General features: G+C 43.4%; 1 protein-coding gene across 2 annotated transcripts in view; it reads left to right on the forward strand.

Moving 5' to 3' along the window:
• Positions 1-20980, forward strand: part of SNAP25 (synaptosome associated protein 25kDa) — a 65346-nt gene that overhangs the window by 818 nt on the left and 43548 nt on the right. The gene's annotated exons all lie outside the window — the stretch shown is intronic.

Genomic DNA, 20980 nt, shown 5'->3' on the forward strand with positions numbered 1-20980 from the left:
CCCCCGCCCCTTCCTCCGGGGCTGCCCTCTCCGGCGAGACCCCCCCAGGACGGCCGGCGGCAGGAACAGTTGTGGGTTCCCCGGCAGCTCAGAACGAGAAGAGGAAGAATTTGAAAAAAAAAAAAATTAAAAAAAGGCGAATGGCTCCGGTTCCTGAATCGGTCGGCGCTTAGCGCTTTGGCCTCTCGCCCTGCCCTTTGGCGTGGCGGTGGGAGGGAAACGGTGGGTTCCGTGACGCTGAGCCCGCAGGGTCCCTCCGGGGCCGGGCATTGCCCGCGGGGACCCCGGAGCGGCACCACTCCCCCCCCTTCGGGGCTTCCCCGCGCCCGCGGAGGCTCCGTGCTCTCGGCGCCCAGCCCTTCGCCCCTCCGGCGCCTCGGGAACAGCACCCCGCGGGCGGCGGCGCCGGGGGCTGGGGTCTCCCCGAGCCGTGAGGTGGTGGGGGCTGAGCTCTGTTCCACGTCCGTCCGTCCGTCCGTCCCTCCCCGCCCCCCTCCGGCGCCCTCCGCGGCCGCGCTGCGGAGCGGTGCGCATCCCACCGCCTTATGTAACGCGCCGCCCGCGTTGCCCTGTCACGGTCCTTCCCCCCGCTCGTCCTTTCCGCTCCCCGGCACCCCAGTCTCCCCAGGCCCCTCGGCGCGGCTCGGCGCTGGCGAAGTTGGTAACTTCGCTGCTCTCTGCGGGGCAAATAAACGCGGGGAGAAGGGGGGGAATTGGGCTGCGCGTCCAGACACTGCGCTGCGTGGCTGCGTCAAAGCCGGGCCGCGGGATCTGCCAGATTTACGTGCTTGGCTTGAATAATTGCTGCTGGTTTAGTTCCCAGCTGAAAAGGGGGGGGGAAGGGGGGGAGGAAGGGGGGACTGGTCTGCGGCGCACCCTGGGGGTGGCGGAGCAGCCCCACAACCCATACCTGGCTGCTGCCAGCCCTGGCCGCAGCATCTGCAAGGACATGTGTGTCCCGCACCCCCCACCCCATCCTAGCTCTGGGCATGGAACAACTCTCCCATCGATTGGGAGATTGTGGGGCAGCCATCCCTGTGGGTGGCAAGAGAAGGGTTGGGGCCATCTGGGAGATGAGTGCTCCAGGGGGTACAGCTGGGGAAGCGACTGTCTCCTGGGCCCCCCATCTCCCCGCATGTCCCTGCATCATGGGCGAAGATGCCAGCCTAGGAAAAAGCAGCAGTGGCTTTCCGTTGCTTCTGCGTAGCGCAGGAGGAGTCAGCCAGGAGGTGACCACTGAGGATTTTGATACCGACGATGGGTGCCAAAAGACAAACAGAGCTGACCAAACCAGAGGTGCAAGAAGGCCTGATTTGCAAAAGCGAGAGATCGAGCCTGCCTCTGAAGTCAAGAGGAGTTGCAGAAACTCAGCATGTTACGAAACAAAACACAGCTAAATAGCAAACCCCAAATAAATACAGCTTAACTTTCTTTCTACAACTAACTAGAAAATTAGTGGCATTTCCAAGAGCACTCAGGACCAGGCTCTGTGTCCGTTGAATTCACGGGGGCAGTAAAAGAACAGCAGAATCCAGGCAGTTACTGAACTCTCAAAATGCGTCTAATGAGATGCAGCTCCAATTTGCAGATTTATTGCACTGGAGGTGGGAGCTGCTTTTCAGGTCAACGGAAAGCTTTCATTTGTCTCTGTGTGCTTTAGGTATGGCAACAAATAGCAAGATTAAAGTGCTAAGGCAAATAAAGCACGGTCTCTACCTCATACTTGCACTGCTTTAACTGAGCAAGGTAAGGAAACAAAATACTTTCCTGTCAGTACGAACAACTACAGCGACTTTTATGCCTGTGTGTCACAAGGCTGCAGCTTCTGCAGATGTAGCAACCATTGAGGGAAAGTGGAAAGCATACGGCATGGTGTAGGGCTCACTTTGCTAATGATTTCTTCTCTTAGGAATGTAGGGAAACTTAGGAAGAGAAGAAATTGGTTTACCTTTGCCTTGGATTGTCACACAACTATTCTTTTTTTCTGGTATTTTTTCTGTGTATTTTCCTCTTCGTAATGTAAGGACAGGACTTTCATCTGTACATATTTATGCACACACACACAGCCATTTCAGAGATTTCTAGGGTTATAAGCTAGATAAAGCCCCAACAAACAGACTGACTTCGCAGACTTCATTGGGAAGAAGGCATTTTTCTATCTGTGAAGTTTTATCCACCACTATCAATGCAGTCATCTTTGGGCTGGCCAAGTGCCAGGCTATCTGTAACAGAAGACTTATTCAAGCATTTTAGAGAGAAGAATAATGCATTGCTTCAGAGCTGCAGCAGGATGCAGATCTCAGGCAGATCACGATTACCCCTAGGAAGCTGGACTTTGAAGCGGGCACCAGGGCTCACATATCTACTCCTGGGAGTGCTGGATATAGTTTGTCAAGGCCATCGGTTGTCAAAGAACAGTTTATTTCTTTTTAGCTCAATATTTTTGAGTCTGAAATGATATCTTTGCCCTTAGCTTCAGTAAATTCTGGATTTTTTTCCTACTGACCTTGCAGATTTAGCTTGTTGCAATATAGCAAATATATATTGCAATAAGCACTTCTCCAAAACACACAGGTTATACTCCTAGTTCTTGTCTATCATCCCTTTGTTACTCCCTTCACAAATACTTAGATACACACTCCCACAAGCAAAATCTGCCTCTCATCAGATCATAGTTTTCAATACGTTGTCCCACATCCCACTAAATTTTCTAGGACTTTCCACCAAGCACAAAGACAAGTCAACTTCATAGGCTCAAAGCTGTTTTCTTTCTGCTTTATGATGGCCCTATGGCTGACATTGCAAGACTGAAAAGTGGATTTGAATGGCCTAGAGGGAGTGCTTGAACCACTTGCCCTGTTATTTTAGAAGGAAATTGAGCTTTGCCTTTACAACTTTCATTGTGTTCACTTGCTATTTCCTCATCACTTACTTATCTTCATGCTCACCTACAATCCTCTTTTGACTACTGCTGAAGAGCACTGTGATGAAAGAAACACAAACTTGAGCAAAGCATTAGGGCCTTGATGTGCCGGGAGATGAGTGTGGGTATGGAAAGCTTTCCATTCCCAGCAATGGGCACATATTGATCAGCCCTGCAGTCCAAGAGGAAACCCTGCACATCATTTTGTGGGACTTGTAACAAAGACAACATTTAGCAGTTTAGGTTTTTCAAGGGGAAACAAGCACTGCATCCATGTCCCCTCTGAAATATGCTGGCACACTGTAGTTCTAAAAAGAATTCAGTCATTGCATTATTGCATTATCTTCTCTTTTTTTTCTTTTCTTTTTTTTTTTAATAACAAGAGATACGGTATCTTATCTTGCGCTGAAGAAAGCTGAATTCTAATACAAGCACAGGGAGCAGAAGAAGGAAATACTAAGTAATTAATCATGGCTGTTCCTGACCTTTGAAAGCTGAAAGATAATGCTGACTAATCTGTGTTCTGTCTGGCTATTTAAAAGAAAAAGGTTTATATACATACATATATATATATATATATATTTTTTTAGAGCTAACAATGCTCCATTTTACTTTTTAAATGGGATTTAACTTATTATTGGGCCACATTGTGAATTGGTGTGAATTAGCATAGCTGAGTGCTACATGACAGGCTGATGGGCTCCCGAGCCGGGGCTCATGGTTCATGTTTTAAACCAGATAGAGGTACACTTGCTGAAGGAGCAGGTTTTTCTATTAACTTGAAATGCCGTTCCCCCCCAAGCGCTATTTTTAGCAGCCAAACCTGGTTTCATTGTCGCGGGTTCTCACAGACAAGGTTTCTGCAGTTAGTCTGCCTCAGAAATGGTGACAGTAAGCAACGATGAAGCAGTGGAGGAGGAATACTGCACGTTATGGCTGTATTTCAGGTTGGGTTCTGCTGCACTCTGCTGGTACATCACACCAGCAGAACTTTTCATATGGTGTAAAACCCAGGACACAGCTGAGTTTTTCCTAGAGGCACATTTGTGTGCAGAAGAAATGAGAACTGTATAAATGTATGTGGAACATAATGAAACCTGCGCTTCCAGGTGCTGTTTGGTTTCAAAGACTACACTTCCTAGCAGTAGTCATTCACTTTTCTTCCAAATCAGGAAGTACTGTGAAGTTTCCTGCATTCCAATAAATATGCAGGAGAACTATACTTCTTCCATCAAGATTTTTAAGGCAGTATTTTTAATATTTGACTACTCAGACATATTATTGATAGACATATTATTGGTAGAAAAAGGCAAAGTTAAGTCTCACTCTACACATTTCTAAAACAGAAAGAGGAGAACTGTTCTTATAGATTTTTACTACAATTATAGTTTTCCTAGTGCTTTTAATTCACTATTGTGAATTGTTATTGTGCCAGAGTTTACTGATAGAATCCATGAGCAAAATGTTAGTTATCATAGCCTGTGTCAGTGCTAACAACTAAAATTTATATCCTAGACATGACAAAAAGATAGGTAGGTTATTTTTCAAATTAATGCAAAGATTTACTATTTCTTACTCAAACCCTACCAATTATCAGGGAGGTGCACATACAAAGGCGCTCTGGAGTGGTTGGGAGGGCACGTTTGTAATTTTACATCGATCGCTTCCATGTCCCACATTTTCTCAGTAGCATACACTTACTAAAAATCCCAGGCAGCAAATCTCCAAAGGCTTTCACAGTCACTAGCCTGTCAAAGAGACTAGAAGACTAGTGTGGAGTGAGTTGAAAACTAAAGGCACCGATCACATCACAGCTATGGTTTTTGTCATGATGTATTTATTTGTTATAATTAGTCTCCACCTGAAGGAGAGGAATTCTGTTTCTGTGTTGCAATACAGTTGTTCCAGAAGAAGTAATTTAGTTTGGTTTTTTTTTCATATAAACCAGTTATTTGGAAAATGTGCCAACTGTTCCTTTGATTCCTTCCCCTCTCCTGGAAATTATAGCTCTCAGTGGAGCTGTGCAGATACTAGTTCATTGATCTGCCCTACAGAGGTAAATATATTTCCTCCAGCTACTCTAAAAAATGTCACGAAACACAAGTATACTTCTTCAGAAGAGCTGATCTGTCAAAATAGTGTTACCATTCACTGATATTTTTTTTAAAACAGGAACAGAAGTTTCCGTGCATATTTAAGCATCTTTTAAAAGAAAAGGTACTAAAATTAGCTTCACCATACTTCAGATGCAAATTAAGGTTTTCTTTCTCCCCTCCACGTTAGTATTTTTTGGTTCATTCTAGTCCTCGTTCACATCCTTAGACACTTCAGCATTTACCTCAAAAGGATTTAGACAAGCTTGTGTTTCTGTAGGCACCAGGGAATTGCTGTGTGGTTCAGCCCAGCGCTGCTCCTGCCCCCTACTCCTCCGCACCACCTCCGCACACACGGACACACACCTCCGCACACAGGGACACACACCTCCGCACACACGGACACACACCTCCACACACACGGACACACACCTCCGCACACAGGGACACACACCTCCGCACACACGGACACACACCTCCGCACACACGGACACACACCTCTCCGGGCTCAGGGCTGCCTGTGCTCAAAAGCGCTGACCCCGTAGGTGACTGACACTGTTAGCAGAGAAACTCCTGTTCTCTATTTATTAGGCATAGACACCTCTTGGGAATAGTTTGTTCTTGCAGAAAGCAGTAAGAAAGCTCGTGCAATTTATTGGACTAGAGATGGTCAGTAACAGTCAGTTTAGCTTCAGATATTGCGGTTTAGTGATTAAAGCACAGGGCCGGCACCCAGAATATCTGGATTCAGGTGCAACTATCACACACTAAATAAATCTAACCTTTGTCATGTCCCTCAATTACCTCCATCCATAGAAGAAAGAACTGAGATTAAAGCAACTTTTAGTTTGCATTCCTCATCTTCAAATGTAGGACAAGTACCCTGTACCTTTGGAAAGATAATTTTATGTACAGTAGGGCATAGCAGTCTCCAATGCCTGGGGTTGGTGACCTAAAAATTGACACCCCTAAAATGCAACTTCCTCCCAACACAGATGATTATCCTTTACTTAGAATTCAAGGGGATGTTACACATGATTGTACCCTTCCCTTGGCTGGAAGGTGCCATATAAACTCAGATTATTAGTATTACATCCACGACAGCAAGAGAAGAAAGCAATCTCAGACCAGAAGGTAGATGGAACATTCACGCATTTGACCATGCTCTCGTGGCCAGGCATAACAGAAGACGATGAGTTTTCCAGAGCCATGGGTTCTGTCAGAGACGCATTAAGCTGCAGAGGGAGAGTGGGACTGAGCCCTCTCTCTTTAACAGCATCGGTTCCAAACCGATAACATGACAGCTGAACATACAACCCAAATAAGTTTTGTGAATATTAGAGTATTTCAGGCAAACATCTGCTTTTCTGGAGAGTATTCACCTAAGTGACACTCAAGTACGTGAAAAGCCCTCAAGAAAGAAACCAAGGTATGCGAACCCAATTAAATTGGAATTCACTGCCGACTTCTAACAGCCGTTCTCCCCAGAGAAGCATTTCTTTTATTTGCTCAGCTGTATGGAGACATGTATTGGTTTCCTAGCCTTTTGAAGGATTTCCTACAGGGTTTTTTGCCATTAAAAACATGTTCTTGGGATATGGTACCTGTTTTTGCAATTCCTGAAAATACATGTCTTTTATTATACCAACAAAAGCAGAGACAGGAAGGCCAACGGCAGCAAAGAGTTTTAAGATGGCGCTTGATGAATTCATGAAGGGAATTAAGTGACGTAGCTGTTGGTGGTCACAAGAGACTAGACTTGATAAGGCAGCAAGCCCCTTCAAGTCTGATTTTCCTAAGAGGTTTTTCTTATTTATAAAAAGAAAAGCAAAGAGAAAAAAAAGGCCTGGATGGCTCTCTGCTGCAGTGGAGGCCTGTCAGTTCAGTTCATTTTAGAGATGAGCACATCAAGAAAGAGACAGTGGAAAAAATCCTCGAGGCACCAGGAATGCACTAAGTATAATTGAAAATGCTCTAGACCACTTTTGTAATGCAACAGTAGGGCCATCTGCATGCCTCAAATTTGCAGTATTAGCAAGGCATTTTTTAATCATTGCATTGTCTAGTTCCCTTTTTCTTAATTAACTGTTCTAAATAGTACAAAACAGCTGCTCCTGGAGCAACGTTTAAGCTCTGAAGATCATTTTCTAAGCCTGGTAAACAAGAACTGGTGTGCATTTCTAGCAGGTTGACAAATAAGAATGCAAGAGAGCTGCAGATATCACCAAAAAGGTGTTAGCCACCATAGTACCCCAATTCCCAGATTAGTGCTCAGGGCACTTAATGTTACAGTATTAAGCAGGCTGATAGATGGTAGCATGTGACAGAAAAGCCTAGCATCACCTCTTGGCCTCTGGAGGCCTGAGTAACTATGCTGCCTTTTTGTTTCCTGTTGTTAGTGGTCTTCTCCCAATCCCACCTCACCTTACTCATCCTCAGCTTTCTACTCTCCTCATATTCCCCAAATGCTCTGAGGGAAACCACCCTCCCAAGAGAGGGAGATTCAAGGAAAGACTCCTTTCAGCCCCATTCAGAATGGGGATCTTGGTGTGCTGGTGTGGACAGAGAAGGCATTACGTGCAATGGGCCATCCAGAACACAAAGGGACAAATAGGGAAAGAGTAGGAAAACAGGAACACAGGGCAGGTGGACGTGCAGAGCTAACTCCTAGCTCCTGGCTACATAAGCACTCTCAGCTACAAGGACCCCAGTGCTTTTCCCTCCTTTGACTGGTTCATTGTGCAAGAGGCCAGAAGAGGCTACCCATCGGTGAGCTGAACCCCCTATAAAACAGAACATCCCATAGACTCTAGGCTTACTCTGTATTAACTGCTTTTCCAGCAGTAAAATCATGCAGTCTTGTTTTCAAAAACTGCCCGTGGTGGAGAATGTGACAATATATGGGTTTTAATTGAACAGAAAAATCCAATATTTTTTTTATTTTGAATGCAATCATTTATCTGCAAAGTTATTAAACTGCTACTTAGACTGACGAGCAGCTCAGCTATGATTTCCCCATGGTTACTCCCATTCCTTTATGGAGTAGCTCTTGCTTTCCTCTTTACCCTTCATATTCCTGAAAGCTCTGTTCTTTCCCAATCAGGATCCCATTATATTTCTGCTCCTTCCTTGCCCCCAGAAAGCCTTTTCTTGCACTTAGGAGATTACACACAAAGCTTTTAAAAGATTCTCTAGCCTGGCAGGTGAAGAGATAAGACACTGATCCAACGGCCAGGACATACTCTGGAGATTAGACCTTCAAGCACAGAATGTGGGACTCCAGGGCTGTTTACAGATTTCAGTTTCTTTACCTTCTTTTTGTGGTCTAGCCTCTTTTTGTGATGACATTTCCAAGAAATATGTTGTACTCTCAGCTGTTCTCCTGACAAAGAGCTCTTTCTTCATGCCTGAAGCCAGAATCTATTTCTCAGAACAATCTATTTCCCGGATAAAGTCAGAGACCCTTCAAAATTTAACCAAGCTTTCCACTATTGTCAAATACAGTAGGCCAAATCCTGAGCTTAGAAAAGTCACCCGTGTCTTAATCAAACAATGATCCACCATATGAATAAGGCTGAAGAAGGGGAAGAAGGGGACAAGAGAATAAGAGAAGAATGTAATTAGTGGAATGGGGTGGCTGGAGGAGGGGGTAGGAAGAAGCCAGGCGGACTAAAATATGAGAAAGGTCAGGAAGGACTTTTTGATTAATTCTCTTCCTTGACAGTCTTTCCCTATCAGCATGTCAATGACAATTAGCTAGACTTAAAAATAAACTTCAATGATCAAGTTTTTGGCAGTAGCATCTTAAAAGTGCCCTGAAGTGTTAGGTTATAAAACATTCTCACTCCTGGTATCCAGCCCGTGTCCCTTTACAAGACAGACCCTCTGTTCAATATTTGCATTTTAAAATGGGAAGGGTATGCAGAGGTGCACCCTTACTCCCAATCTTATGCAGAGTTTGGACTAGTTTAACTTCTGTTTCTTTCACTAAGAGAAGAAAACCTAAAGGACAGCTTTGCAAACCACTGCTGCAGACTGAGAAAGAGAAGGTCTGACCAGCAGGTAGCACATCCCAAGCTCACACTCCAGTGTTTGCCTCTACCTTAAGCTTTTCTGCTGACTACTTTCTGCAAGTGCCAATCTTTCTGGCACCAGATCTCTTAGCAAGAAAGAAAGGCCAACAAGAAATCAAAGCCACCTTAGCTGTTTAATAACCCTGAGTCTGACTGATTCTCGGGTCAAGCTCGCTGCACTGCCAGCTGTGGGCAAAGATGGGGAGGGGAAAGACATGGCTACAGGGTGTCCTCCTCTTCCTCCTCTGTCCTGCTGCCAGGCAGGAGAGCAGGCCCCGGAGAGGGAAGAAGAGGGGTGGCACTCACATGAAGGCCTGCAACTTGCCATGACATCTATGGGTAGCACAGAGACACCATAACAACATTTTTTGCAGGCAAGACATATTCTTCATGTACTCAGCTATGCTATTCTTAAGGGTTGTAACATATTAGTACCCTGCTAGAAAAGGGGGGAATTAAGAACCAGCCAGAGTTTTACCACACTAAAGTCTTACAGATGCATATACAGACACCAAAACACAGGGTGCTTTCGCCAGACAGCAGTCTTTGTGAGAACTGCAGGGACTGTTCCCCTGTAGTTAGTGTTTCAGAGACAAATAGCTGAGCAAAATGTTAACGACTGCTATCTATTCACTGCAGTATTTGAGACACGCACTCACTCTGCAGCACTTACATTGAAAAGAAAAGCAAACCAGTGTTTGCGATATCACAAGGTAGAGCCCAGACTTTTTCCTTTTAGCTAGAAGCTAAAGCCTAAAAAAGGCACTCTTTTCAAGTGTGTTAGAAATAGAAGCCTATTTTAGAAGAGACATGAAGTTATCAGTGCAAATTAATAGCACCAGATGGGGGGTTAAATTACTGCCTCACAGCTGAAGACATGAGACTGAGCAAAAGTGGTAGACTATAAAAAGGGCATCACCAGAAGTGATGATATCCCACTGCGAGGTGGGATTTGTGAACACTGCACTTGTGCTTGTAAGCAGTTGCTCAGATGAATGGTTTTATGGGGCAGAGCGAGAGAGAAAGGAAAAAAAGTCACAGCCATTTTGAAGATCATGTCTCATAGTTTACTGCTTTTCTCAGGACAAGCTGTCCAGCAGCACAAGCTACAATTAAATATCATAGAGCTCTGTCTCCTGGGCTGACTCACAGACACCAGGACAGGGGAGCTTACCAGAGCAGTCAAATAAATGCGGCTGTTGAGCTGGGATGGCACTGAGTTGGCTTCCAGAGCAACAGGGAGCTTTGTCAGAAAAATTCCAGGTTTAAAGATGTTGTTACTGAAAAATGACAGTTTTTACATTAAGAGAGAAATTCTTTACTATAAGTGTTTCTCAAAACACTTCAGTTATGTTTCACTTGGGTAGGAAAAATGTTTCTCATCCCCAATTTCAGTGGGTAAAGAGAAAGAAAAAAAACATTTTTGCTGATTATGAATAAGGCAATGAAAATAATGAGGAAGGATTATAGAAAAATGTTCAAATACCAAGTCCCCAGCAAAAATGGGACATCCCAAAAACCAAGTAAGAACATTTCTGTAGTCTTTTAGACCAGCACTTGGATATGGGATATCCTGATGCATAAAGGCCTATAGGTATGTGCCAGAAATACTTGTGCAGACTACTAGCAACGGGGTGGCTAAGAACCTGCCATGGGCAGGTCCTACCAGCCAGAGATAGCCCTTCCTCAGCTGATATACCATGATGTCCATAAGACATCCTACAGAACTGAAATAACCAGCACAATAGATGCAAGAAAATTAAATTCTTTCAGTGGCAGGATGCTTCACATTTCAACTGAGTATTTAGTCCCAGATGCTTAGCTGGGGTAAATCAGTACAGCACCACTGCAATCAGAAGAGCCAACCTGATCAGCACCATGTACAGACCCTAACAAAAACTGACTTAAAACACACTTTAAGAGGAAGAGGAAAGTCTTCTTGGTAGTAATTTTTTTATCTCTAATTTTTTTAATCTCTCTGGACACAATAACAAGGAAGCCTATTCAAAAAGCAAACGTTTAAGTGCAAACACTTTAATAATGCATAGCTGCATTATGCAGAAGACAAGCTGTGGAGCAGCTCCTCCTTTCCAAGGGAAGTGCAGCGTGCAACTGGGGCGCACAGACAGTGCACGCAGGAGGCACTGAACACCACTCCTCACGTGCCCGAGGAAAACAGGGGTTGCACTTGTGATCTTCTGCACAAAAAACAACAACACAAACCCTGCTGAAATCTCAAGAGTTAACAGTAATTTAATTCCGTGACTGATAAACTGGGAAGAAGGTTACATATATACAAACCATACCGTGGTTGATACAAGGCAGGAACATAACCTATTCTATAAAACCCTTAATCAGTTAAGCATAACAGGAATTTTGCTATGAATCATCATATGTGTAAAGGAGAACTTGGTCAAGTTCTATCTCCAGCACGGCAGAGCAGAACTGACTCACCTCTACTGAATCAGTTAAGTCCAAAGCAGGAGCAAGGCTGAGAAAAGTGGCTCATCAGCACCTCAGTAATCACATGGCTGAGATACTCTCAAGGTGTGACTCAGTTGAAGAAGCAAGAGAACAATATGCAAAAAATCAATGATACATTATTATATAGAAATTCCCACCATTTTTCTGTGTTTTGGGAAAGCTCACCACAAATTTTGTTTTTCTTGACTTCCTCCTCATCTTAAATGATTTGAGGAATCTTTTCTGAGAAAAATAATTTCTAGATCTTAGGACTGCTCATCACACGCATTTGAAGCTCCACCTGCGCCACATTCCTTCCATTTTGTAGAGGGCTTTCTGCCCCCTTACTGAGTGTGCAAGGGCTACAGACATGGGTAGAGTGAAAAGCCCATTTTCAAATCCGGAATTTACTCTCTATGAATAATCTTAATTAAACATTTCAAAAATCGATGCTTTGGCAAGCATTAATTTCAGTAATTTTTTCCCCAAGATTTTTGGTATGAATCTTAACAGAAGCCTGTGAAATAATATTAATTTGGGGCACCAGGAGGATGTTATTGAAAATGCAGAGTTGCAGCTGGATGAATGTTGTTCACATTTCCTCAGCTGAGCTATCATGTACACCTCTGCAGAAATAGCAACTGTCACTAGCAACAGTCACGAGATGCAGCCCCCAGAGAATCACATCGAGCAAAAAAGAATATCTAGGACAGTGATTTAGCTTGTCTGGATTATAACTTTCCTCACAGATGCTTTAACATTGCTAAAAGGCCTCCTAAAGGAAAATGACAGACTATTCAGGTCTGCTGCGAGTAAAACAGAGGAACAAACAGCAATTGCAGGAAGGTTAATATAGCATGATACAGACAGAAGAAAAATTCTAAGCAAGTTGCTGGGAATCCTGGAAGAAGAACATTCAACCTCAATTTTAGAAAATCCCTTTCTCTGCTGCCATATATTGTAATACAGGGAAAAGCCACAAAACAGGCTTTGAACCAGTGAGATGTAAAAAGTTTTTGTTGACTGGGTGACAGGCTCATTTTCACAAACTCATGGCCCAATGGTCACTCTGAGATGGGACATAGCAAACAAGATGCACAAGATCAAAAAAGTGTCTGTCTCAAGCCAGGGGTGGATTACTTAGACCTGACATAGGGACATGTCATCCACTATTTAAAATTTCTTAATGGAACTGCCAGGACCCATCTCTTTCCATAGAAAGAGAAGATGTGTGCATGTGGACTTGTAAGGGTCAGCAGCAATCTGGCATTCTTTGAGCAAATCATGCACACTGCAGGACTGCCAAATACAGATGGACCAAAGGGAAATGTCCAGATGTAACTGCAGATGTCACAGCAAATTAAGCCATTCACTTGTGCTTGTGATTCAAGAAGTTCCATTTCTGGGTCAGATGACAGCTTACTTGGCCATTACTGCAAACATCTCTGACTTTTCTTGAAGTTTCCTGCCTAGAACTCATAAAAAAGCAAAGGACAAGTGCCATTTTTATAGGAAGCACATTGTAAAACCACATGAAGAATTAACTTTACAGAGGTTAACAATGAACTAAGGAAGTAAGGTGTTAAAGGATGAGGTTCTCCAGTACTCAATAAAAAAAGATACACTGAAGAAAAGAGTTGCAACTATTTGTGTCCACTGTGAAAAGCAGTATTGTCAGTTGCTGTTGCTATGGAAAAATGTAAATATTTGTTCTAGTAGATACAAATATTATTGTTTGTGATTAATTCGATTTTTATATAAACTACCAGTAATGTTTATTCATCTATACTGTTGCTATGTCCTGTTGAACTGTACCTTAGTATAGGTGTTAACTGTGGGTCACTGAGAGACAAACTGTTTGCTTAATATATCAGATCAGCAAAGAATATAGAACCTTGTTGAATCAATGCTGTTGAAATTAATTTATTTCAGAATTCAACCACCTGACTCTGTATAAGTATCTCCATTATGGCTTAAACTACTTAATATTTCTCACATGAGGATATTTTAATTATATGGTAAAATCTGAAAGTTCAGAATGTGAAATATTGGGAGAAATTCAGTATTTTAAATAAGAAATGTTATCCATTTTCTACCTATTCCAACACCAAAGAGAACTGTACTTCCCTCCAGAATTAATATAACCTATTGCATTTATTTTAGCAGCTGGTACAAGCATGGGTACATAGTGTGTGATACGGTAGTCAAGTCCCTAGGCAGTGAAAATGGATCTTTGATTTGCTAGCAGAAAGAAAAGGAATCATTTTTGTCAAAGCTTTGAAAAGGACAAGAGTCATTTTTAGAAATAAATATTTGCACTTTTTAATTTTCTGCAAAACTTCCATTGATGTGAGAAATGAAGAGTTTTAATCTTCTCAGTAAGCTTTTTGATCATTATTTGCTTAGTTTTTAAAATCAGTATATTGCACATTTCTAACAAAATGATAAACTTTTTTTTCTGTTTCTTTGCTTACTTAGGTCTATGTGGCTGGCATGAGTCTGGTTTAACTCCTGCCAAAGAGTCTTTACTGACAAACGACATTTGTACTGTTGTTTAGTCCAACAACCCCTAAAGCATTTAGACCGATTATAGACTTCAGAGCCAAGAAATACTTATATACAAACAGAACTGGAAAAAGAAGGGGACAAAGTTTTGTTGCTTGTGCTTTGGAGATGATAAAAAAAGCTTTTCTAGTCTCATAACTTTGGCGAGTGAAATGTAGTGAAAGCGGGAAATGTTTGTGTCTCATTTTTTGGATGAGCTGAAGCAGATGAAGACTGGTTGGGCTTCCCACGGTGGAGCCATTTCTGGAGATGATGCATCAAATGTCTGGGATAATATGGAAGCTGTGGTTGGCAGCATCTAATGCAGCTTCTTGTTTCTTATGGAAAAAGCATTAAGCATTAAATGTGTGGCCTTGAAACTTATATTATCTGGAATAGCAAATTCTGCACCATGTTTCAGAAAGAAGCATCTTTTTAAAAAAACAAATAGCCGGAGAAATCATATTTTAATACTGGTGTCCTACTGAATTCTGTACTTTACTTGTATCACAGTATATACTTGCAATTGATCTCTTATGGTGCGTTCTGGGCACCTGCTCAAGTCAGGCTCTCATCGGACAGAAGTACCCACCACAACAGCCAGAAAGGCTTAACACAGTTCTCCTTTCCCTGGCTTTCCACAGGCTCTGTGCCTCTTCTGCTTGTGGGCCTTGGGGTGCCTTAAAAGAAAACGATCTAGTAGGCACTGCTCTTCCTGGATGGGGCCACCAAGGGTGCGAGGCTACGTATCAGAGAAGGTACTTGGTGGGAGGTGATTCTGGGCTCATGAAAGGCTCTGAAAGGCTCATATTTTGTGATTTCCTGTCTTCTGTCACTCCTGGGAGTGGATAACTACAGAGGGACAGAGGACAGGTACCCACTTCCATTGCTGGGTCTCTGCAAGCAGCTGTTCAGACCATGAACTTCTGGGGATTTGCCCACAGACCTTTAGTGGGTGGCTGACACCACTCCTCAGTGGTTACAGTCTCTATGTCTGGAAGAGCTAAGGCAATAAATCCTAGTGATCAGACCTCTACTGCAAGGTAGGGGGAAGGGGAGAGTATGCTTAACAGCTCCGTGCTTTTCCTCTTCAATGGGTATAAGTGCCATGACACCGGGTTTCGATTTTGTTCTGGATTTAGTAACTTCTTGGAAAGGGACCTCTAAAAGCTCTGTTAATAATTTCATGTGCTGAGTCAGGAGGTAGACTGTTTTGAAAGGCCATCTTCGTTTCTTACTACATCTGCTAACCAAGGGCAAGTGTTAATCACCAGTGGCACGAAGGAGCCTTCTCAGCAGCCCAAATGCTGCACATGCCTTAACTAGTTAAGCTTCGCTGGCTCAGTGACGTTAATTTGCTCCTGACCTAATGCTCCCAGCGCTGCAGTTCAATATGTTTATTAATTCTAGGAACGAGCCTTCACATGAATTTTGTTGTTGCACTGAGACACAATGAGGTGAAGATATGTGGCTTCTACTCTGTTCTCTATATCTGTGCCATAAACCATAGTGTTTTCTGTGCCTGTATTATTTGTGAGCTTGTATAAGTGCTTAGCTTAAAGCCTATTGAAATGTCCTGGAAACAAAATAGCCTCATTGAACTTTGGAGTAGATTTTTAATTCTTGTTCCTGTTTTAAGTTAGAGAGTGTTTGAAGCAGCAAGGCTTGCCAAAGAATTAGGATTCCTACGTCACGAGAAGTTTCACTGATCTGCCCTAGACACAGAAAATAACTAGGAGAAATTTCCTAGTGGGTGATCACTCCTGACAGTAATCACCTTCTGAGGACTGATGGGTTGGTCTATTGTTTTCCTTCTCAGGGAATTTTATACATCCCTCAGAAGAGATGGCACAGGTTATTATGGAGACAGGTGACTGGACTGAGTGGACTCATATTGTGATGCACCACAGGAAGTGCCACGTTTCAGTAGCACAGAACTTTCTTTTACCAAAGGGGGATATTACTTGATATTGATAAACAGGGAAAACATATGCTTTCAAAGAATCATTATTAAAGATGAATGAGTATTGATTTTTTTTCATTATTAATAAACATCTATAGTTAGACAAGGTACTCAATATGAGATACTATGACTTCAGTCTCACGAACTAAAATCTGCTACTACTGGGTTCATAAGGAAGACTTCATTGCTTCCATAGAAGTGAGATGAACTCCTCTGAGAAAAATGATGCCAGAGTTTCTCACCTTTGCCTGACAGGCAGAAGGATTTCCATAGTGTTCTTTCATTAAAAAGAGAGTGAGCTGTTCCAGGCTCTTAGGCCAAGTCCTCAGAAGATATATACTGATGTTAAGTCCTTCCCTCAATGAACCCAGCAATGGTTTAGTTCACCCAGCCCAAGGCACTTCACTGCTTTCCAGCAGTGAAGACAAAGAGGCATACAGAGCCCTTCCTCACAAGCTGGTTTTGCTTTCTAAAATACAGAATTAATCTAAAATTAATTTTCCACATTTGGCAGTTTCAGCCACAGTTGTTTCCATATGCTAGGACAAACTTTTAAATCACGGCCTGTATTTCTGGGTTGCCTGAAATTCAGATTGGAGCTAAGTTTGCTTCACAGACTGCTGCCAACTGGGCATTGACGATGGTTCATGTCCATTCAGGGCCTGTCTGAAGTTTCAGACAGTGACTACCCTCAATGTCTAATGAAACTTGAGAAAAGTAATTAGTCTTTTTTGTGACTCTGCTGTCCTGCATTACTTAACCTGGATTCTAGGCAGCCTCATGACAAGGAACAGGGAATGTAGGGAAAAGTGAAGAAAATAAATAATTTGTCAGCTGGTTGCTGTGCCTCCCTTCACCTGGGCTTTGAACAAAAGCAGGACAGAGCACAAAGCCTCACTAACAGCTACACGGCTCTGTCCACCCCAGGGGAAGGGGGCTGCTGAGCCTGAGCCCTCTTCTTGTCCCAGGGACACACACTTGGGCTTTCCCTGCCCAGCGAGGCCTGGTTCCCACCAGGCTCCAGCATTGGATCCTGCAGCAGAGCACGCATACTGCAGCAGCTGAGAGCAAATCCCGAGGCAGAGGGCTTCATGACATCAAATATTTAAATGGATACTGCATTATGCCCTCCCTGCTTTACTCCTGGCTCGAATTTAACACCCAGGACACCTCCTTCTCAGCCTCTTCACTGCAACCTTGGAAGCCGCACTTGCAGCAGAGTCACTGACTGCAGAGACTGCAGTGCCCTCTGGTTTGCAGGAACCAGGGGTTTTTGCAGAGGGCAGGGAGGGGAAAGGATTGGTGAGTCCGGCTGGAAGGGGTGGGAGAGGGCAAAAGGCATCCCACTGCTGATGGACCTGCTCCAGAGCAGAAGAGCCCAGTGAGGACAGCCAGGTGCTGCAGAAAACATGACGGCTCACGATGGGTTTGCAGAACATCCCTCTAAGTAGGAGGGTGCTCCTTTTTCTCTGGCAGCCACCCAGGTCCAAAGTGTAATAAATTCCCCAAATGGATTATTTTTCTTTAAAAATAGAGCATGCCTCCCCCACAAGCTCCTGAAATAAATCTCTTGCCCCTGTTCTCTTCAGCTCAAGGTCACCTGGAAGTGCAGCTTTTTCACTGGTGCATCGGTATTTCACCATGAGGGAGGAGACCAGAGAGCCTGAGGGCTGGGACCGCAGACGTGCTTGCTGTCTTTGCCCATCGCACGTTGCCAGTCACAGGGCTCTGTGCTTATGAAGCTAAAATACAAAGCTCTCTTAAGCCATTAACTGCTTTAAGTGACATAAATATTCCTTTTTTTCCTCAACAATGGCTTCTTCTTTTTTCTTTTTCATTTGCCTGAACAAGGGGCTTTTAGTCTGCAGATGGGTCCAGGCTGTATGTCCTCAAGATGTGCTCTTTAGATGCATTTTCAAAGCTTAAGAGGGGAACTTCATTTAAATCTGTGGTCTTCAATTCACCCTTGGGTTAAGTGAGAAGGCAGCAGCTGCACCACAAGATCTCTTACACTGCAGGGATTTTTTGCTGTATGTGTCATTGGGGTTTCATGAAGGAAGGAGTCATCTCCCTCTTTTTATACGCTTATTGGGAAGTAAGTGTAAGCCCTGTGAAAGCAGGTCAGTCTGAAAGTTCTGAACTGCGCAATGTTGCTTACTGAAAATAATTTCTGTATCAGATGCAGAATTGTTCCCACATTATTCTTAGGTCAAGAATGAAGACTCACTGGTTCATCCAGGAATTTAGACTACATAAAATACACAAGAAAACAATGATTGCTTTAGATTTAAATTGGATTACATTCAAGTGAAGTTCATGCCCCATCCTGCTGTCTTTACTTACAGGAGTAGTATCTATAAATATGTAGTAAAGCATGTAATATTTTTGATTGGAACTTACTTTACTGATTAATTACTTCATTAGCAAGTATTGTTTTTTTCTTCAAAATATTCCCATTTCTAAAAATTCTCAAACACATATTTGCAGAAGGGACAGAAACAAAGGGAGGACTCTCCAAAAATAAAATCTGCTGAAAAAATAAAGGAGTTTTGGCTGATATTGGAAGACCAGAGCATTTCTACCAAAACCTGAAAAGATAGCTCTCCACTTTAGGTCTCGGAGGTGAGACACATTTACTGTTTCCTGAACACCTTGCAAAACCCTCAGGGGCACCATCTGCTTGAGACACCCAGCCTTGAACATTGCCTGGCCACTTAAGAGTGTAAAAGCACCTTGCGGGATAGAGTTTCCCTATTTTACAACGCCCAGTCTCACAGGTTTCACTGTGTACCAATTCCTAACTCTCCATTTGAGGACGTGACCAGAGGCCACCTACCACCGCTGAACGTGCCTTCTGGGAGGACGTCTGCTGGCGTCCCTCTTCTTCAGGCATTTCCTCTGTGTCACAGACCGTGCTTGGCCAGATGTGCTCACCATTATGAGTTTACACCCCCAGCTCGGTCTCATCACGGGCTTTGCCCCGTGGTCCTTGTCATGCTGCAGCTTCATAAGAAACGGCGCCGCTTGCTCCAGGGCTGCTGGGGGCTGAGTCCGAGTGAGTCATCTCTGCCATGCTCTAGAGCCAGCACTGCTGATCGTCGCCTGTCCTTGGGACAAGCTCTGCTCTTATTTAGAGCACCGGAAAAGCAGACTGTCTCAGCTGAAACTCAGAATTTCTCTGGCTTTATGCTCAGGTGAATAAATGCAGCTGTGCCCAAATCAATGTGAGCCCTATGAAGGTAGAAGGTTGGAAGGCAAATCCTGTTTTTCTGATGTAAAACAAGTACCATTTTAATGTTTAGAAGAATCAGAACGGCTGTCACTATTCATCCGCTGCAAGGAATATTTTATTCCTTCATTTTGGCATGGCTCTTTAAAAGCCTCTGGTCTTAAAGGCCCAAAGTCACCCCATGTAGCTCCCAGTGATGGCAGAAAAAGGTTTAGGGATTTAAATGAAAAAAGAATTGGAGCTTTCATTACCAGGCAGTGAGGCAAAATCCCTCTGCCTTCAGCTGTGTAGCACACACTCTGCTCCCCAGCTTGAAATCTGGAGCTGTAGGATATTGACAGTGAGACTGTGGGAATATCCAAGCACAGTTCTGGGGAAATCCTCTATTTGTTGAATTCTGTGACTTGCTTATGACCAGACTGTGATTGCTCTCAATGTCAGCTATTAAATTTTTTTGCTGAGTTTCTTCTTGCCATGGCTTTTGGCAGTATGTGAATTGCTCTTGTCCCAGCTCACTGCTGCGGTTCATTGTCCAGCAGCTGAGAGAGTGGGTTAATTTTTTTTTCAACACATGCTGTAGCCAAAGAAACCTCTTGGCTATGCTGTGTGCACACCTTCACATGTGAGCTTCAATATACACAGCTCCAGGTGTGATTTTGTGCCTTACATGAATATAAGGCAGTCTGTTTTTCTGTTTTTGTTTCAGTTTTCTTGAGTCCTGCTTTCTCCAGTAAAACCACTCCTGTGCTACATCAACTTCCCAGTAGCCAGGCTGCTGGGGCCAAGAATCAGTCAGTTGTAGGTTATTTTCTTTATGGGATCAAATTTATTCTCATGTTTTACTGTTCAGCAGAGCTCTGTAAATCTCATGTAACCCCACAGGACCCACCCAGCTCACGTCTTTCCTGAGCTTTTTCCCTACAGATTGTATCACAGCCTATTTCAATACATCCATCTCCCTCAATGAGAACATGAACTTCAGCAGGGAAAAGGGGGAGCATTTGCAAGATCTTTTCACTTCTGACCTTTCAGGGCCATCATCTGTGGGTTGATGAGATTCAACCAATAATGATGCAACTGTAAGACCCAGGCAAGGGGCAACATTCTTACAAGGAACTGGAAAACTTTCTACTCCCAAACAGAAATTAAAAGGAAAAAGTTAGAAAACGAACTAGACCATTTTATGTGCCCTTGCAGGACTTAATTCCTTCACAAACATGTGCAAACTGAATAAAAAGAACTAGCTAAATAAAAATCCCCATGCAGAGAGAAAGATTTTGATCCTCTGTTAGAACAGTTTGAGCGGAAAGGATTTTGCAGCCTCTCTGTTAATCTGCCCATCACGTGGTTGAAAGCGATGCCCTTGAGGCACTATCTAGCCTGTTGTTGAATTGATTGGTCACCAAAAAAAGAAAGGAGAAAAAAAAGGAATAGAAGTTGCGCTCTTGTATTAGTACAGCTAAATCCTCGCCCGCAAGTCTGGGTAATCTGCAGTGGAGGAGCGTGCTGGGTTTTTTTTCATCAGTCTGTGAAGGCTGAAATGAACTTCAGAGGAAAGATAGGTTTCTAAATCAGCCTCGTGAGCCTGTAATAAATAATGAGGAGTTCTCATACCCTGTACCTGGGAAAGCCAGTGTGTGTCTGTGCCCTTGGCCTCTTCGAATTTATTTTACTGATTCCTGGGAAATGAGT

This window comes from Calidris pugnax, unplaced genomic scaffold (assembly GCF_001431845.1).
Source record: "Calidris pugnax isolate Ruff unplaced genomic scaffold, ASM143184v1 scaffold31, whole genome shotgun sequence".
Classification (NCBI taxonomy): Eukaryota; Metazoa; Chordata; class Aves; order Charadriiformes; family Scolopacidae; genus Calidris; species Calidris pugnax.